The following is an 18,261-nucleotide window of genomic DNA, read 5'->3' as shown; positions in this document are numbered from 1 at the left end:
GAATATTAGAATAAAGCTATTTATGAGAAGCCTCACAGGAGAGGCCCTCACATGGTATATTGAACAAGATGTGAAGAAGTGGGATGGATGGCTTGACATGGCCTCCAGCTTCATCGAAAGATTTGGATACACCATAGACAACACTCTCAGTTAGTCTTACATGCACGCATTGAGGAAGAAAACCAATGAGTCCTTTCGAGAGTATGCTAAGAGGTGGAGGGCTGAAGGTGTAAGTGCTCGGCCTCAAATTGAAGAACAAAAAATGAAAGAGTACTTTGTTAAGGCATAAGAGCTGCAATACCTTGACAAACTATTGACAGTTATAGACAACAGTTTTTCTGAGATCATCAGGATCGAAGAAATATTTGAAGATTGCCTAAAAAATGGTAACATCATCAGCTTGAACACTCAATCTGAAGGAGCTGTGGAGAACCAAAAGAAGAAAGAGGTAGGGGCTGTGATGGTGGCCCAACCTTCAGAGAGCTCTCTAAGCTGTCAAACTTTTTCTCCATCCGCTCTACCTTACCCACAAGCTCCAACACCTTACCCAACACCCCCTACCCACTACAAATGCCTTACCAAGCTTCACTATACCAAATGCCTACTTATTATCAAATGAACCCACAATTCTCAAAACTTTCTTATCCCATATACAATGCCCAACCAATCTAAGTCCAAACACCCTGACCTATTCACACCTCCACTGCCAAGAGTGCTATTCCCAAACCCAAAGGCAAATTTGAAAGAAAGCAACATACGCCCTTAGCTAAACCTTGGATCAACTATATGAATGGCTTAAAGAAGCAGGCCATATCACACCCATTACTTCTGTGTAAGTCGACACTAAATCTCAATGATATCAACATAATCAAACTTATGCCTACCATTTTGGGATGAGAGGACATCCTATTGAGGCATGTTTTGCTTTAAAGAGTAAAATTCAATAGCTGATTGACACAAAGGTCATTCATTTGAAGGACCCAGAGCCAAATGTTACCAACAATCCTCTTCCAGACCATCAAATAAATATGCTCGATATTGATGAACATATGGACTTGGAACAATGACAATTCTGACAAAGGGAAATGATCGTCATTATCGATGAGTAGAGAGGAGCCCCTAGGGAATGCAAGGGATCGAAGACAACTCCTTCCATACCACATCGAGTACTTGGGTCAACTTGACAAATTTTAATATTTTTATGATTTTTAAAATAAATAGGCTTAGTGTTCGAGCAATCTTGCAATTTCAATTTTTCTTTAAACTATGTTTTGAGACATTCTAGCATCATTAATAAGGGCTTTTTAAATAATTAATATTTTTTATTTCTTTTTTATAACAAAGTCGCTTTTTAATTTATTGAATCTGAGTCTGTGACACATAACGAGATCATACAAAAATGAAGTCCTCAGGGAATTTATTATATTTGGAAGATAAGTCAAGACAATTCACGCTTGGACAATTGATGTTGAAACAAGATCTCGTACGTGGTTTATCGAGTCTTCACAGGAAGATCACTCATGCTTGCAAAAATAAATGGTGTAGTTGGGTCTAAGCCCATCAATTTAGATGTTGTCAAGAGATATTGTTGTTTAATCTTTCATGCCCTATTACATTGCAATTAGAAATACAATTGACCTGGTTCCCATTTAAAAGGGATACGTAGGCGCTCTTGTGGAGTTCGGTCGCATTATAACAAAATTCTCTTTTTCCCTCTCCATGAGCATTGAAACTAGGGCAAAATTTTTGAGAGGGCCTCCCAAATTCTATATAGCATGACATTGGCATATATTATGAATTGGGGCAAAATTTTTGAGACAGCCTCAAAAATTCCTACGAATAGACTTTGGGATTCTTGCAACAAGATAGCTCTATACTGGGGTAAAAATTTTTGAGCAGTCCTAAAAAATTCCTAACCAAGAGAATAAGGTCTATTAAGATGTTGTATTATCTCAAAAAATGCCATAGTCAATGATTCAACAACATTTCACATTTTACAACAAACTTTACTTATCGCCTTAAAATGACAACTATTTAAAAACATGATTTTTTCTTTAAACAATCATTTATTTTCTGTCTACCCAATTGAAGGCCCGGACGAGGCTTATCAACAAGACAACGACATCAAGAGGAAGACACTTCAATTTAGGAAGAGTCACAAATCAACCTCTCCCTTTTTACAAACTCACAATTTTTCTGTAAGTATAGGATCAACAAGTATAGATGACAAGAATCACTCCATCACAAGAGGCTTAAACGCCAATCTAACATCATACTGAAAAGCCAAATAGCAGATCCGATGGTACAACATACATATTTTCTTATCTCCTCTTATTATTATTATTACTATAATTATTTTCATTACATTGCTTAACCTTAGGTATATACACACATATCCGTGCTAACTATGTTATCGAGTTAAGTTAAAAGTTTCAAGACTAACAGGTACAGATGATAGGAATCACACTATCATGAAAGACCATACAGCCAATCCAGTGCCACATCGAGAGGCCAACATCCGATTCAACATCATATCGAGAAGGCCAACAACTAATCTAATGCTGCATTGAGAGGACCAACAGCCGATCCAACATCATATTGAGAAGCCTAATAGCTGACCCAATGCTACATGTAAGGCCCAACAAAATCCTAAGCTTAATTCAGTCTGTTAAAGCTTAAAAAGAGGTCCCTGACTTAGAAATTTCAGCTAAGTATTTATACTTAGAACTATTTTTAGCCTTCATAAGTTGGAGAACCTCTTTTATGACCCTTATGACCTTAAAACGTTGATCCTTGGATTGAATCATGATCAGGTGTGTCAATAGATCACTCTGGGTGAGTTTTGGATTTTACAAACCTCGTTTAAATCATATTCAGGTGACAAAAATAGTGGGTCAATGCGATCTTGATGCGGTATGTCGCCCATCATGCCTACAGATAATTTTTTGCCAGCTTTCAGTGCAATTCCAGTGAACCAAGCTGAACTTGACATGGCATGTTGGTCATCACGTTGATGCCGTCGACATAGCACGTTAGTATACACATCGTTGGGCACACTTTTCAGTCATCAAAAGCTCATATCTAGAGGGGTAATTGGGTTATTTTCCACCGTATTCAGCCCCAAAAACACAATATTAAATCATTCCTAGGGTAAAAATACTCAATTTTTCTCAAATCTCTCTCAAGAAAAAACCCTAGGGCTTTGGTTTCAAATTTAAACTTCAAGAACGCACCATCAATATTCGAGAATTTAAGCTTCAAGGTATGTTATGTGTTTATCCAAGGGTTTCTTTCCACTCTTGGAGTTCAAGAACTCTTTTCAAATTACAAGTTGATTTATTTCATGAATTTCATGTTGAATTTGATTTACTCGTGATTATGATGTAGTTGGGTTTATAATCCATGGTTAATTACATGTATCTTGAGTAACAAATAACATGTGTGTGTTGTTATATGGTTTCATATTAAAAGCCCTTGAATTTGTGAGCTTGGGTTTTTGATCATGATGCTTGCATATTGTAGTATTGTCATTTATATAGATTATGCTCCCCAAGTGTTTGATGAATTGTTAATTTAAGTTGAATAATGAAATCATATCATGTTAGCAAGTATACAAGTTCATGTCATGTAGGTGTTTGCTAAAATGTCTCAATAATGAATAGTGACAAAGTGAATAGTTATCATATTTTCAAGATTGTGCTATGTTTTACAATTTATGTTATCAAGTCCTAGGGGTATCTAATACCCGAAAATCTAGCTATTTACCTAGATTTATAGTAGTTTCAAAATAGTCTTAGTGATGTCACATACAGTAGTATTCAGTCAGTGACAAAATTCAGTAGTATTCAGTCTGTTACGGAACTCAGTGTACTCAGTTAGTTAACAAAATTCAGCATACTCAATCAGTTAACAGAACTCAGTGAACTCAGTTCAGTTCAGTTAGAAAGCACAATCTATAACAGTTCAGTCAAGCCTAGTATAGTCTAGAAATTAGTTCAGTGTCTATTCAGTTGGGAGTAGGAATTAGCACTGAGTGAACCCAGGGATGGGGGCACTCCTGTCAGGAAAGGGTTTGACCCTTAGTAGCAATCCCTGCGTTACAGAACTACGTAGCCAACATAGGTTGAGATGTCTTCCTACCAGTCTAGGGTTGATACATCTCATACAAGTTTTCCCGCCAGCGAGGGTTGACAAAGAGCTTCCTGCCAGAGAGGGTTAACCATAACCATTTTTAGTATTCCTTGGTAAGGTGCTAACACCCTTTCAATTGGGGTCACAGATTGGACCCTAACTCAGTTCATAATCGGGGTATGTTGGTTAGATGAACACCCCTACAGTTTTAATTTTAGTTTCAAACTCAGTATGAATTCTCAATTCAGTTTTAGAATCAGGACTGTCAGATACAGTCACCTAGTTCAGCACGGATCCCAGTTCTGTTCCACAAAATTAGGACTGTCAGAAGTAGTTACTTAGTTAACTGTAATGTAGTATATGTAAACTTAGATATCAGTCATTCAATTATCAGAACTCAGTACCCAGTGATAACATGATTTCAGTCATATCATGCATAGTTATGTACATATCATTGCATAATCTTTATTTGCAGCAGTGTCAAATATATATTTACTCTCATTAAGTTATATTTATGTTACTTAGTCAGTTATTGTTCATGCATATGAACCCATGCCTATCATCCTACCTCACTTAGCGTAGTAGTACATTCAAAGTACTAACACATACCTCTCTTTTATGCTATGATGTCTTATATCATAGGTTCAGACGTACGGGCTCCTGAATACTCTTAGCAGCCCAGATTATCTAACAATAGCGTTAGTGGCGAGTCCTCATAGTTTGAGGACAAAGTTGTTATTTCAGCATTTTTAGTATATTCTCAGTAGTCGGAGTTAGTTGGGAACTTTTCCTATCAACTCCACCTTCAGATAGTTAGAGGCTTTCGAACTAAAGTATTTTAGACAGATGTTCAGTTTACAGTATTGATTTCATTATTCAGTATTTGAATTCAGTTTTGAACCTTATGGAAAATTTTCACCTAATTTCTGCATTACACAGTATTATTGTTCAGTGATTGTAGCAGGTACCAGTCATGGGTTAGCTTGTAGTCCCTTGGGATTATGAGCATTGTGTGACATCCGAGGTGTAGAATCAGGGTGTTAAAACATGCTATTAGAGCCTAAGATTCAATAGAGTCCTAGGAAGTCAAAAAACTGCTTCTAGTAGAGTCTTGTGCATGGGTGTGTAGCACGCCACATATATAAACAAGTGGCTATGAGGCTTTTTAGGAAAATTTTCCCTTCTTTTAGTGTTCATAATGTGTGAGTGAGCATGAGCTCAAGTTACACTCTTAGTGTAATTCTTTTCTTACTTCCGTTTACAGAACATGCCTCCCAAAAATAACAATGAAAGGAGAACAAAAAACTAGCCAACACCGTTGCCCGTCTAGCCAGATCCTCTAGACTAGCATGTTTCCCATACAGAATTCAAAGCAGCTTTCACCACTCTAGCTCATTATTTGGTAGCCTAAAATGAGCACCCATCTACCATTCCGACCAACCCAATGGCCAATACTGCTACAGCTAGAATTTGTGACTCACCCAAATGAACACTCCAACCTTTACCAGGTCTAAGTTAGATGAGGAACCACAGGAATTCCTTGATCAGGTGCAAAAGTCACAGATATTATAGGGGTGACTGTGAGTGAGAATACGGAGTTAGCCGCATATTAGTTGTAGGATATGGATCACTCATGGTTCAAGTGGTGGAAGGCAGATAAGGCCGCAGATGAAGGTCCCGTAGAATGGGAGGAGTTTTGTAATACCCCAAGAAATTTTTTGTGGAAATTTTGTGCATAAACGTGTTGAGTTCTATCTTCTAGAATGAATTATAAATTTTCGTGCAGAATGTATTAGATTATGAACCACCATTATGTAGAGTATCGAATAATCTTTCCAACAATATATGGATCATCCAAAACAGACACCCGAGCGACGAGTTATGAACATTTTGATCGAACCGTGAATAGTAGTGAATAGTAAAATGTGTAGGAAAAAGTACTGAGGTTTGGCGTATTTTTGCTCCAATTTTAAATGAACATAAATCCTTGTACATAATGATCTGTGTGATTTACTATATATCAATCGAAATCTCTGCGAGTCCTCTTTCCAATGAAATTGGTTTCATCCAATTTGTCTATTGGAGTAAAAAGTTATGGTTGATCTACTTCAGCTTATCAAAAGCAAATTTTTGGGTCAACTTCAAACGATCATAACTCCTCGTACACAATGATCTAGGTGGGATACTATATATAAACGGAAAGATATGAGAGTCCTGTTTCTAATGAAATTGGTTTTTATCCAATTTGGATATCGGAATAAAACATTATGGTTGATCTACTTTAGACTATCAAAACAGTCCACCAAAGGACAGATTTGAGAATTATTTGATTTTTAGGGGCGTTTTGGTCATCCCCCCTCACCCAAAATCCATCCAAACCTTATATTAAAGCCTATTAGTAGTATTATATTTTATATTTCATCAAATTCCCTCAAAAAGAAAACCCTAAGCTCCTACATCCAACTTTAAGAACCTCCAAAGTTCACCATTAATTCTGCAAATTTATTCAAGATTCCAAGTTCCTAGTTCAAGAACTCCAAGAACCATCATTCAAAGGCACGATTAAAATCTCAAAAACGAGTACCGATCTAAAGTTCATCATTCAAGGTATGTGGGGTTTTTCAACAAGGACTCTCTTTCGTTCTTGTGCCCAAAAGTAATTTTCTTTACAAAGGCATGATTTTTATTTGATTTTTATGAATTTGAAGCATGAACCCATATCTTATGATGATTATTATGATATCTTGATGTTTATGATTTTGAAAGATGAATTTACATGTGCGGAGCTATAAAGCATGAATCTTGAACGATATTTATCATGATTTTGATATTTGGGTCGTGAATCCCCATTGAAAATTGTGTTTCTTTGAGAAAGTGTTTGTTATAAGCATGTTGATGTTGAATATTTTAGATATTTTGAATGATTTGATATTTTGGTCTTAATGGAGTTGTTTTGAACTCAAGTGTGGAAGAAATCCACAACATGGTTGATTTTGATAGATGGGAAGCATGATGGCTCCCAATATATATTTATATATTACTGAAATTGTTTTGTTGTGGATTGTCTTTGAAATGATCTGAGTTAAGTCTAGAAGAAATCTTTAGCACTGAGTGGGAGGTATAAAGTGACCTTACTTCCCTAGAACTACGTGCCCCCATAGGAGTGAGCCTGAGGCTAATTTCTATAGTGATCACTAGTTAGTGTGGATTTGATATCGATAGTCCTACTCCGATGGCAAGGATAGGACGACTCTCCCCAATGTGGGTTGTACGTTGGACTCCATGTAGCTCACATGGTTTATGTTGGTTATAGGATCTCCCAGTGTGTGTGTGTTTCCTTGTGTCTATGATGAATGGTGAAGTGATTTGAAAGTGGAATTGTGAAATTTATTCTTTCGAAAGATTTAAATGATATTTACATTATGATAATTGATATTCTTGATGAACTGAAAGTGATTGACAAATTATATGATGACTCACATGTGTTATTGTACTTATTTCATCCTCTCATTATTATGATGATTTTCTTCGGGCTATGTAAGTCTTTCATACATCCTGCATATTTCTTATAAATATTTATGATGATGATGTTTACACAACTACATACACCCCTATATACTCGGTTCCTTTCCATGGTACTGACCCACATCTTCAGATGTGGGCTGCATTTTCTCAGAATATAGGTTCAGGTGCTCAATTCCAGGTTTGATAGTGATTTTTTTGGCACGCTATTCTACATCCTCTGTTGTGGTGAGTCCTCTTGTTCCGAGGACGTGATGTCTGATGTTGGTTTCACAAAATTATTTATATTTGATAATTGAGTATGAGTCAGTTGGGGCATGTCTTAATGGCTCACCGGTTTTATTGATTTTCTTAGAGGCTTGTTAGACTAGTATAGATGTTGGGAGTTGACTAATAAGTCATATTTTGTTATCTTTCTAAAATTCTTTTATTCTTGGATGATGATTACTCTGTTGATATTTGAGGGGTATTTATGGAAACCCCATTGATTTGTGTTGAACTGAATGAAAATGGCTCAAAGGGTTAGCTTGGGGCTACTCGTAGCCTTAAGCACCGTGTGACGCTTCGGGACCTATTTTCTGGGGCGTTACAAACTGGGTATCAGAGCCTATGATTTTAAGATGTCTTAGGGAGTCTGACAAACCGCGTTAAGTAGAGTCTTGATCATCGGTGTGTAGCGTGCCACATCTATGAGAAAGAGGCTATAAGATGTTTTAGGAAAAAAGTGTGATTCTTTCTTTTAGAAGTCTATTGTGCTTAAAGTGTCTCTCTCTGCTATTGATTCATGCTCTTCTCTTTAAGAAATATGGCTCCATGTCGAGCGAGAAAAAATAATAATGGTCAGTAACCTCAACCCGCTGACCCATTACATGAAAATATGTCTCATGCTGAATTTCGGACAGTCTTTCAGGCGCTGGCCCAAGCTATTACTGCAAATGTTCAGGCTAACCCAGTCTTGGCTCCATAGCAGTAGGGAGGTGATTCAGCTACTGCCAGGATTTGTGACTTCATGCGGAAGAATTTTCCAGAATTCTATGGGTCCAAGTCTGATGAGGATCCACGATTGTTTTTATAGGAGGTGTAGAAGATTACTCAGGTGATGCATGTATCTGAGGAACATAGTGTGGAGTTGGCTACGTATAGGTTGAAAGACCTTGCTTATGACTGGATTATTGCTTGGAGGAAAGGTAAAGGTGAGGGAGATGTCCCCATAACTTGGCAAGAGTTCCAGGATGCATTCCTGGATAAGTTTTTCCCTTTGGAGATGAGGGAGGCAAAGGTGGAAGAGTTTATGAACCTGTGACAGGACTTTATGACTGTTAGGGAGTACTGTCTAAAGTTCAATCAGGTGGCCAAGTATGCTCCTGACTTAGTGGCTGATAATCGAGCTAATATGAGTAAGTTTATGACTGGAGTGTCTAGTTATGTGGTTAAGGAGATTAGGTCTACTATGCTGAATAGTGAGATGAATCTTTCTAGGCTGATGACTCATGCACAATAGATTGAGGCAGACAAGGTTAAGGAGAAAGATAGAATGAGAGGATATAAGAGAGCTAGGTCCGAGCAGCACGGACAGGGTCAGACTAGATCGTAGGGAGGGAGTCGACCTCAGTATCAGGATCATTCGTCTATGCCAGTAGCATCATTTCCTAGTTCTCCCGTTCCTAGAGGTAGGCAGGAGCAAGGTAGCAGGTCATATGCATCCAAGTCCCAGTACAGTGCTGGCAGTAAGACAAATCATCCCCTGTGTCCTAAGTGTGGTAGGGCTCATTTGGGTGAGTGTTGGGGTGAGAGGATGGGTTATTTCTGGTGTGGTGACATGGGTCACAGAGTTAGAGATTGTCCACTAGATGGACAAGGGCATCGTGACTATCGCCCTCAGACCCAGACTCAAATTGTTAGTGCTCCAATTCCAGTGACTCGCCCAGCCCCAGCTCAGGGCGCCTCTTCTAGCAATGCTGGCGGGTAGCACCAGAATAGATTCTATGCTTTATCGTCCCTCTAGGAACACGAGGACTCTCCTGATATTGTTACTGGTATGCATCATATATTTTAGTTTGATGTGTATGCTTTGTTGGATCCTGGATCTAGTTTCTCATATGTTACACCTTTGATTGTTATGAATTTTGAAATGAGTCCTGAGATTATTCCTGAGCCTATCCTAGTTTCTACCCCAGTGGGTGATTCGATTGTTGCCCAGAAAGTATATAAAAAGTGACCTAGTACCATTCTTCATAGAGTCTTGTTGGCTGATCTAATTGAGTTATACATGGTAGATTTTGATATGATTCTAGGTATGGACTGGCTGTATTCTTCTTATACCTTTATTGATTGTCAGACCCGAGTGGTCAAGTTTCAGTTTTCGGGTGCATCCGTGTTTGAGTGGTCTGGGAATTCTGTGTCACCCAAGAGTTATTTTATCTCTTACCTCAAAGCTAGAAAGCTTATTTCCAAGGGGTGTATTTACCATTTGGTTAGAATCAACGACACTAAGTCTAAGACTCCAACTCTCAAGTCTGTTAACATCGTCAATGAGTTTTTTGATGTCTTTTTGAATGATCTCCCAGGGATACCTCCTGATAGAGAGATAGAATTTGGGATTGATCTTCTTCCCGATACTCAACTCATTTCTTTTCTTCCTTACCGTATGGGCCCCGTAGAACTTAAGGAGTTGAAAGAGCAACTTAAAGATCTACTAGATAAGGGTTTCATAAGGCCCAGTGTTTCTCCTTGGGGTGCTCCTGTGTTGTTTGTGAGAAAGAAAGATGGCTCTTTGCATATGTGCATTGATTACTGCCAACTGAATAAAGTCACCGTAAGAAAAAAGCACCCCCTTCTAAGAATAGATCATTTGTTTGACCAATTGCAAGGTGCAAGTTATTTCTCAAAGATAGACCTTCGTTCTGGCTATTATCAACTCAGAGTTAGGGAGTGTGACATTCCGAAAACTAGTTTCCGAACTCGTTAATACCATTTTGAGTTTCTTGTTATGTCTTTCGGGTTAATTAATGCTCTAACAGCTTTCATGGACCTCATGAATCGAGTGTTCAGACCATATCTGGATATGTTTGTCATAGTGTTTATCGATGATATACTGGTGTACTCTTGTAGTGAGGATGAACATTCTGATCATCTCCAAACTATCTTGCGAACCCTTAGAGATCACAAGTTTTTTGCCAAGTTCAGTAACTGTGAGTTTTGGCTAAGGTCAGTTGCTTTTCTGGGTCATATCATTTCTTTCGAGGGTATTAGAGTTGATCCCCAAAAGACCGAAGCTATTAGAAATTGTCCTACACATATTTCTCCAACTGATATCCAAAGTTTCTTGGGTTTAGATGGCTATTACCATCGTTTTGTTGAGGGTTTCTCCTCTATAGCGTCTCCTATGACTCAGTTGACCCAAAAGAAAGTGAAGTTCTTGTGGTCCGAATCTTGTGAGAAGAGTTTTCAGGAGTTGAAGACTCGACTCACTTCAGCCCCTGTTTTGACTTTGCCTGATGGTGTTGATGGTTTTATGGTGTACTTTGATGCTTCGAGAGTTGGGTTGAGTTGCATATTGATGAAGAAGCGTGAGGTGATAGCTTATGCTTCTAAATAGTTGAAACCCCATAAGAAAAATTACCCCACCCATGACCTTGAGTTGGCTGCTGTTGTGTTTGCTTTGAAAATCTAGAGACACTATTTGTATGGTGTCCATGTTGATGTTTTCACTGATCATAATAGTCTACAGTATGTGTTTACCCAGAGAGAATTGAATCTAAGGCAGAGACGATGGTTAGAATTATTCAAAGACTATGATATGAGTGTGCTTTACCATCTTGGCAAGGCCAATGTTGTGGCGGATACCCTAAGTAGAGTGTCCATGGATAGTGTTTCGCATGTGGTAAAAGGTAAGAAAGAGTTAGCTCATGATGTACATCATTTGGATAGATTGGGGATTAGGCTGTTTGACTCTGCTGAAGGTAGTATAGGGGTTCAGAGTAGTTCCAAATCCTCCTTGGTTTCGGAAGTGAAGGAAAAACAATACTTAGATGCTAGTTTGGTCAGACTGAAGAAGTTAGTCAAGGATCAAAAAGTAGAGGTTTTCTCCCAATGGGGAGATGGTGTGTTGAGATTGCAGGGTAGATTATGTGTGCCAAATGTTGATGATCTGAGATAGAGGATTATGGCTGAAGCGTATGGGGCGCGATATTCTATTCATCCTGGTGCCACCAAGATATACCGAGACTTGCGGGAAATCTATTGGTGGAGTGGCATGAAGAAAGATATAGCAGCGTTTGTAGCCAAGTGTGCAACATACCAACAGGTTAAGTTTGAACACCAAAGACCTGGTGGTATAATGCAAGAGTTTAGTATTCCCACCTGGAAGTGGAAAGAGATAAATATGGACTTCGTGATTAGTTTACCGCCTTCCCAACTCCATCATGATTCCATTTGGGTTGTGGTTGATAGGTTGACTAAGTTTGCTCATTTTTTGCCTGTTCATACTTCATATACTACTGAGGATTACGGTAGATTATATATCTGAGAGCTAGTCAGACTGCATAGAGATCCCTTGTCTATCATTTCTGAAAGGTGTACTCAGTTCACTTTGCAATTTTGGAAAGCTTTTCAGAAGGGTCTTGGTACCCAAGTGCTTTTGAGTTCTTCTTTTCATCCGCAGACTGATGGTCAGGCTGAACGGACCATCCAGACCTTAGAGGATATGTTGAGAGCTTGTGCACTTGACTTTAAGGGAAGTTAGGATAATCACTTACCATTGATAGAGTTTGCTTACAATAATAGTTTTCACTCTAGTATTGGCATGGCTCCGTTTGAAGCCTTATATGAGAGAAAGTGTAGATCACCCATAGGTTGGTTTGAGGTGGGTGAAGCGGCTGTGAGTGGTCCTGATTCGATATTTGAGGATATGGAAAAAGTTAAGTTGATTAGGGAAAGGTTGAAAACTGCATAGAGTCGTCAGAAGTCATATGCGGATGTTAGAAGGAGAGACCTTGAGTTTGAAGTTGGTGACCTAGTGTATCTAAAAATTTCACCCATGAGTGGGGTGAAGAGATTCGAAAAAAGGGGAAGCTTAGTCCCCGTTATGTTGGTCCTTACAAAATTCTTAGCCGGGTTGGTAAGGTATATTAGGAGGTCGAGTTTCCTTCCGAGTTATCCTCTGTTCATCCAATATTCCATGTCTCTATGCTTAGAAAGCATATTAGCGATGCTGTGGTAGTGGATTTCCCTGTGAGTACTGACATTCAAGAAAATCTTTCTTTTGATGAGATTCCTGTTGAGATTCTTGATTTCAGTGTCCGAAGACTAAGGAACAAAGACGTTCCCTTGGTCAAGGTGTTGTAGCGAAACCAATCTGTTGAGGGTGCAACTTGGGAAGCTGAGGCGGATATGCGATCCAAGTAGCCGCACCTATTTTTTGCAAACTTCGATCAAGCCGAAGGTACCGTTCTTTCCTAAATCATGAACTTTTGATAAAAGTTGCAGCAGTTCAGCTGTCATTTATTATGTGTTCAGCTGTAGTTTCTTGAATTTATGCATTCTATGTTGCATTCGGAGTAAGAAATGATATGGTGATGAGTCTAACGAATGGTTTCAGCTGTATGCTCTATTCCCTATCTAATCTTGTCATGTCTAGCGTCATTCCAGGACGAATGTTTCCAATGGGGGGATGATGTAACACCCCGAGAAATTTTGTGTGTAAACGTGTTAGGTTCTATCTGCTAAAATGAATTATAAATATTCTGTGTAGAATGTCTTAGATTATGACCCACCATTACGTAGAGTATCGAATAATCTTTCCAATGATATGTGGATCATCCAAAATGGACACCCGAGCGACGAGTTATGAACATTCCGATCGAACCGTGAATAGTAGTGAACAGTAAAACGTGCAGGAAAAAGTACCGAGGCCTGGCGTATTTTTTCTCCAACTTTAAATGATCATTACTCCTTATACATAATGATCTAGGTGATCTACTATATATCAATGGAAAGCTCTGCGAGTCCTCTTTCCAATGAAATTGGTTTCATCCAATTTGCCTATCGGAGTAAAACGTTATGGTTGATCTACTTAAGCCTATCAAAAGCAAATTTTTGGGTCAACTTCAAACGATCATAACTCCTCGTACACAATGATTTGGGTAAGATACTATATATCAATGAAAATATATGATAGTTTTCTTTCTAATGAAATTGGTTTCATCCAATTTGGATATCAGAGTAAAACGTTATGGTTGATCTACTTTAGACTATCAAAACAGTCCACCAAAGGACAGATTTGAGAATTATTTGATTTTTAGGGGCATTTTGGTCATTCACCCTCACCCAAAATCTGTCCAAACCCTATATTAAAGCTATTAGAAGCATTATATGTAATATTTCATCAAATTCCCTCAAAAAGAAAACCCTAAGCTCCTACATCCAACTTCAAGAACCTCCAACGTTCACCATTAATTCTGCAAATTTATTCAAGATTCCAAGTTCCTAGTTCAAGAACTCCAAGAACCATCATTCAAAGGCACGATTAACATCTCAAAAATGATTATCGATCTAAAGTTCATCATTCAAGGTATGTGGCGTGTTTCAACAAGAACTCTCTTTCGTTTTTGTACACAAAAGTAATTTTCTTTACAAAGGCATGATTTTTATTTGATTTCTACGAATTTGAAGCATGAACCCATATCTAATGATGATTATTATGAAATCTTGATGTTTATGATTTTGAAAGATGAATTTACATGTGTGGAGATATAAAGCATGAATCTTGAATGATATTTATCATGATTTTGGTATTTGGGTCGTGAATCCCCATTGGAAATTGTGTTTTTCTTAGAAAGTGTGGGTTATAAGCACATTGATGTTGAATATTTTAGATATTTTGAATGATTTGACCTTTTTTTCTTAATGGAGTTGTTTTGAACTCGAGTATGAAAGAAATCCACAACGTGGTTGATTTTGATAGATAGAAAGCATGATGGCTCCCGATGTATATTTATATATTACTGAAATTATTTTTTTATGGATTGTCTTTGAAATGATATGAGCTAAGTCCGGGAGAAATCTATAGCACCGAGTAGGAGGTATAAAGCGACCTTACTTCCCTAGAACTATGTGCCCCCATAGGAGTGAGCCTGAGGCTGATTTATATAGTGATCACTAGTTTGTGTGGATTTGATATCGATAGTCCTACTCCGATGGCAAGGATAGGACGGCACTCCCCAACGTGGGTTGTACGTTGGACTCCATGTAGCTCACATGGTTTATGTCGGTTATAGGACCTCCCAGTGTGTGTGTATTTCCTTGTGTCTATGGTGAATGGTGAAGTTATTTGAAAGTGGAATTGTGAAAGTTATTCTTTCGAAAGATTTAAATGATATTTACATTATGAGAATTGATATTCTTGATGAATTGAAAGTGATTGACAAATTATATGATGACTCACATATGTTATTGTACTTATTTCATCTTCTCATGATTATGATGATTTTATTCGGGCTATGGAGTTTTTCATACATCTTGCATATTTCTTATAAATATTTATGATGATGATGTTTACACAACTGCATACACCCCCATATACTCGGTTCCTTTCCATGGTACTAACCCACATCTTCGGATGTGGGCTGCATTTTCTTGGAATGTAGGTTCAGGTGCTCAGTTCCAAGTTCAACAGTGATTCTTCGGGCATGCTGTTCTACATCCTTTGTTGTGGTGAGTCCTCATGTTTCGAGGATGTGATGTTTGATGTTGGTTTCACGGAATTGCTTACATTTGATAACTAAGTATGAGTTAGTTGGGGCATGTCTCAATGGCTTGCTGGTTTAATTGATTTTCTTAGAGGCTTGTCAGATTAGTATAGATGTTGGGAGTTGACTAATAAGTCGTATTTTGTTATCTTTCTGAAATTCTTTTATTCTTGGATGATGATTACTCTGTTGATATTTGAGGGTTATTTATGAAAACCCCGTTTATTTGTGTTTAACTGGATGAAAATGGCTCAAAGGGTTAGCTTGGGGCTACTCGTAGCCTCAAGCACCGTGTGACGCTCCGGGACCCATTTTCCGAGGCGTTACAAGTTTTCCATTACTTTTCTGGATAGGTTCTTTCCATTAGAGTTGAGGGAAGCGAAGGTTTTGGATTTCATTAATCTGAAGTAGGGCAACATGACAGTGAAAGAGTATTCTCTCAAGTTTACTCAGTTAGCCAGATATGCCCCTCATGTGGTAGCAGATAGAAGATCTAAGATGAGTAAGTTTGTGTCTAGCGTATCTAACAGTGTGGTCAATGAGTGTAGGACCGCAATGCTTATTAAGAAGATAGATATATCCAGGCTCATAGTCCATGCTCAACAAATAGAGGAGGCTAAGAATAAGGAAAATGAGAGGGAGAATAAGAGAGCTAGAACAGGTACCTTTAACTTCTTACACCCTAAGTAAGAAGGTGGAAATAGTTCTCAGTTCCACCTAAAATTTTCAGTTCTCGCTCCATCCTCAGCCAGTGCTCTAGTGTCGAAATTCAGAGATGACAATAAAGATAGGGAACCAAGCCCTAAACCTCAAGGTAGTGTTAGCAGTGCCCGAATAAATCCTCTTTGCCAGAAGTATGGCAGAAACCACCAGGCTGTCTGCAGGGCTAGTAGTGATGTATGCTTCAAATGTGGCAAGCAAGGCCATAGGGTCAGAGAGTGTCCTCAGGTGGCTTCGCAGAGTCAGCATAATCATCTTTCAGCTCAGTCTGGTCGCCCGAATTTGCAGCATGCCGTTTCCAGTACCACCAGTGGGCAATGTCCAAACAAGCTTTATTCACTTCAGTCCCGACAGTATCAGGAAAGTTCTCCTGATGTGGTCACTGGTACATTACAAGTTTATCATTTGCATATTTATGCTTTGCTAGATCCAGGAGCTTCCTTGTCCTTTGTAACTCCTTATATAGCTATTAACTTTGGAATCAGTACTCAAATCCTAGCAGAGCCCTTCTCAGTATCTACCCCAGTGGGTAAATCTATCATAACCCAATAAGTATACAGCAACTATCCGGATATTGTGTCTCAGAAAGTCACTTCAGTAGACTTAGTAAAATTAGAGATGACCGATTTTGATGTCATTATTGACATGGATTGGCTTCATTCATTCTATGCTCTCACCAATTCTCATAGCAACAACAACAACAATAATAACCAGCAATAGTACTACCATGGTGTAAGTGACTTCAGTACTAAAAACTACTATAACAACCAGTAGCAACAGTTCTATAGCAATGATTACAGTAACAACTAGTATTACTGAAACAACAATAACAACGAGGACATCAACGAGGAGGAAGATTATGATAACACTGCCAACTTATACTACAACAACAACAATAACAAACAACAACATCAGTTAACAGAAACAAGGCCATTTTTTTAGCCATTATAGTAGGATAGCAACTTACCTATTCTACAAGGGGACACTGGATATTCTACAAGGCCATTATCCACATGTTAAAAACTAAATGGCTACATGGTTAAGATCTATAACTATCTGCAAGATGTAAATGAGAAAGATCAAGAATTATATAAAGAACAAAGATAACTTTCTCAGCCAAAAGATAGTAAGTCTTGGAAAAAAACATTAATCAAGTGAGAAAAATAAAGTTCCAAAGGAAACTAAAAAATAAAGATATATCTATTCAGTCATATGCTCCTCTATTGCAATTTGGACATTCTTGTAATCAACATAAAAAAATCGTCCAAATTCTTGATGTTGGTATGACTCATTCTCATATATTTCATTTTCATCAACCTCTTCCATATCAAACAAATATCTTGGTTTTAGATGTACAGTCGTACTCCATTCTTTATCATTTTCATCATCAGCATAGTAGACCATATTTGCTCGTGATGCATCAATATATAGGTCATCATCAACACGATCACCGGTATGAATTAATTTGGAAAAGTTGACACAATTAAGTTTTCAAGCATCTATTTTGAACCGTCTGTTTCAAGTAATGTCAGGCCACTGGCATTTAAAAAGAACAACCCTAAATTGGTCATAATAATTAAGCTCAATAATATTTTTCAACTTTTCATAATATGGCAAGTCTGCTTATGTTGCATGTCTATCTGTACTAGATGCTACACAAAAAGTATTAGAGAAAAGAATAACTCCACTATTTTGAGTTTTTAATCCTTGTTCTCAAGAAAAGTTCAAAATTTAAATCCATTAATGTTATAAGCAGTGAATCTTCTTATATCCCAGGCTTGACCTTGTGCTAAGAACTTCATCTCATCAGAGATAGTATATGCTATATCTTGATTCAAAATCTAAAGATATAAAACACTTATATCAAAAATTATTAATTGATATAAGAAAGTTATACGAAAAAAATTCTAATATCATTCACTCACTCACTTAGGAAACCAATCAAGAAACTCTTTACTAACTCTTCTCTCTATCTCTATTGCTGAAACTCTTCAGGTTCTTGTACTTATTTTGATGTAATCTCTAAATTCACTATAAAGGCACTATAATTAACAATTTTAATCCAATTACTCAAAATATATCTTACAAATCAAATCAATATTGATTTCTTACTCAATAAATGGCTTCACGGCCACACAAT

Source organism: Capsicum annuum, chromosome 11, assembly GCF_002878395.1.
Source record: "Capsicum annuum cultivar UCD-10X-F1 chromosome 11, UCD10Xv1.1, whole genome shotgun sequence".
NCBI classification, from domain to species: domain Eukaryota; kingdom Viridiplantae; phylum Streptophyta; class Magnoliopsida; order Solanales; family Solanaceae; genus Capsicum; species Capsicum annuum.
This window is presented reverse-complemented; position numbering follows the sequence as displayed.